The following is a 3,469-nucleotide window of genomic DNA, read 5'->3' on the forward strand; positions in this document are numbered from 1 at the left end:
ATATAAGATATATCATGAATGACTACTGCATAATGAACGCTAGCATGAAAAAAGAAAGGAATCCATAAAAATAAATAATAAATGGTGCACATATGTTAGAGCCCCACCGAAGGACAAAAAAAGTCTGATGGAAATAGAGAGCATATAGGAACAATAAGAATGTGCAACAGAGAGGAAGGTGAGAATGCAGGATCAATCACTGCCTGTCAGATATTAATAATCAGGGAAATAACTCTGGAGCAGACGCACAAATTAGGGTCTTACCTGGTAAGGTAACAAATAATTAATAGTAGTTGCACTCACCTATTAAGGTTGTGCCAGTCACAACCCCTAAATGCACGTTACAAATGGCGACAGCCGCAGCCCCTAGTAGAAGAGCAATAACGTATAGGAGGAAAATCGGGTGCGTGCCGCGCTGTCACCAAAGGAAACTGATGTTAATTATTTCATCTCTTTATTCTTTTTTCCGGTCAATGTGTTTCAGAGATCACTGTCTCCTTCATCAGGGCAAAAAAAGAACAGTATGCAATCAAAGGAGGAAGAACCTCTATATATACACATATGGAGCTACGTCAGAGGACTGACTGCTGTATTTCAAATACTGCCGGGATGGTCAACTGTTACAATACCGGCCATAAAAGTTCTCAAGTGATATATTGAGAAACATTTATAAAATCACTGGGGTATAGTGTTTCAAATTTCATCAGCTTTTTGAGACAAAAATCAGAAAAAGAAGAAGAAGAAGGACAAAATGAAAAAAAGAAAAAAAAGAAGAAAAAAAAAACAAAAAGGGAGCATTGAGCTCCAGACCCTGTATTGAGTCTTAGAAGTGTAGTGACAAGTGCATCTGTCCACAACCCTGTAAGGGTGAACGGGATGACGGACAAGAAAAATTATGTTCGTGGCAAAAAATGGTGGTGTTGCTATATAAAATTGCATTAAGAATAAAGAAAGGAAAAATTTCTTTATAAAAGTAGTGAAGAAAAAAGTGGAAAAAAGGGGAGTGTAAGCCATTTTACTAATAAATAGTGATGAGCGAGCATGCTTGTTACTACTCGGTACTCGCACGAGTATCACTGTACTCGGTCTACTCGACGGGGACCGAGTAATCTCGCGATACTCGTGCTGTACTCGTGGTCTTCATCCCTGCATGTTGGCGCTCTTTTGAGAGCCAGCCCTCATGCAGGGATTGGCTGGCAGACCACTGCAATGCCACAGCCCTGTTAGTTGTGGAATTGCAGTGATTGGCCGGCCTGCACAGCGTGACCGAGCCTTTATACCGGCGGGCGCGCTGTGCTCTGCTCACAGCTATCCAGACAGTCAGTGCAGGGAGAGGGTCGCTGCTTCAGGGAAAGGTTTGCGGCCCTTTATAGCTATTTCCGTAGCAGGGCTGCAAACAGTGTGACCAAAAGTCCTTCTCAGGACTATTCTAGTTGTATACAGGCAGGCAGGGTATAGCCAGGTCGGAGTACAGTAGCAGAGTCCTTCTCAGGACTATTGTTGCTGTATACAGGCAGGGTATAGCCAGGTTGGAATACAGGCTAGTGACCAAAAGAGTCCTTGTCAGGACTATTGTAGCAGTATACAGGCAGGCAGGCAGGCAGGCAGGGTATATAGCCATTCCTAGTGGTGACCGTATACCAGCCTTCATCATATCTGGGGCTGGTGTACACAGTCTAAAACAGTCCTGATAGTGTCAGACTTCTCAGCAATTGTCGCTCCTAAAACCTGTTAGGTTCTTAGTGCGTCCGTGCTTGCATTTAAAAACCGCACGTGTGTGCCTGTCGGTGGCAGCGTACAGGTGCACTTGTGTGCGTTTTTACCAAACTATTATATAACGCACAAGTGTAGTGTATAATACACGTCAGTCAGCAGTGGCTGATAGTGTCAGAGTTCTCGTCATTAATTTTTGCTCCTAAAACCTGTGTTAGGTTCTTAGTGCGTCCGTGCTTGCATTTAAAAACCGCACGTGTGTGCCTGTCGGTGGCAGCGTACAGGTGCACTTGTGTGCGTTTTTACCAAACTATTATATAACGCACAAGTGTAGTGTATAATACACGTCAGTCAGCAGTGGCTGATAGTGTCAGAGTTCTCGTCATTAATTTTTGCTCCTAAAACCTGTGTTAGGTTCTTAGTGCGTCCGTGCTTGCATTTAAAAACCGCACGTGTGTGCCTGTCGGTGGCAGCGTACAGGTGCACTTGTGTGCGTTTTTACCAAACTATTATATAACGCACAAGTGTAGTGTATAATACACGTCAGTCAGCAGTGGCTGATAGTGTCAGAGTTCTCGTCATTAATTTTTGCTCCTAAAACCTGTGTTAGGTTCTTAGTGCGTCCGTGCTTGCATTTAAAAACCGCACGTGTGTGCCTGTCGGTGGCAGCGTACAGGTGCACTTGTGTGCGTTTTTACCAAACTATTATATAACGCACAAGTGTAGTGTATAATACACGTCAGTCAGCAGTGGCTGATAGTGTCAGAGTTCTCGTCATTAATTTTTGCTCCTAAAACCTGTTAGGTTCTTAGTGCGTCCGTGCTTGCATTTAAAAACCGCACGTGTGTGCCTGTCGGTGGCAGCGTACAGGTGCACTTGTGTGCGTTTTTACCAAACTATTATATAACGCACAAGTGTAGTGTATAATACACGTCAGTCAGCAGTGGCTGATAGTGTCAGAGTTCTCATCATTAATTTTTGCTCCTAAAACCTGTTAGGTTCTTAGTGCGTCTGTGCTTGCATTTAAAAACCGCACGTGTGTGCCTGTCGGTGGCAGCGTACAGGTGCACAATTTGCACAAACTTTGATATAACGCCCAAGTCTAGTGAATACACGTCAGCACAGCATTGCAAAATGCGCAAGGGCGTTGGCAAGGAACAAGGAAGTGGACGTGATGGTGGTGCAGGCAGAGGCCGAGGTCGTGGGCAAGCTCTAATTTTGCCACAACAAAGGGCCACATCTAGTCGCTCGCACGTCCTGTCCCAAATTCTTGGGGACCGCAGCAGTACACCGCTCTTGAACCAAGACCAGTGTCAACAGGTTGTTAGTTGGATAGCGGATAATGCTTCCAGTCAGATTGGCACCACCACAAACACTCTGTCTTCCACACGGTCAAGTGTCAGTAGCCGTGATACTGCACCGCACATTTCAGAACCTGATCCTCCTTCCTACCACAAGGCTGAGTACACGTCCTCGGACATTAATGATCCCACACTTGGACACTCGGAAGAGCTGTTCACGTTTCCATTCGCACATTCTGGCCTCTCGCCAGCTCATGTTGAAGTGGGTCATGAGGAGATCGTATGTACAGATGGCCAAATATTTGAGCAGCCACGTTCTCACGAAGTTGGCAACGTGTCTCAACAAGGGGTGGACGATGATGAGACACAATTGTCAGGAAGTCAGGAGGAGGAGCAGGGTGCGGAAGAGGAAGACGACGTGGTGGATGATCCAGTAACTGACCCAACCTGGCAGG

The sequence above is a fragment of the Anomaloglossus baeobatrachus genome, unplaced genomic scaffold, assembly GCF_048569485.1.
Source record: "Anomaloglossus baeobatrachus isolate aAnoBae1 unplaced genomic scaffold, aAnoBae1.hap1 Scaffold_423, whole genome shotgun sequence".
Classification (NCBI taxonomy): domain Eukaryota; kingdom Metazoa; phylum Chordata; class Amphibia; order Anura; family Aromobatidae; genus Anomaloglossus; species Anomaloglossus baeobatrachus.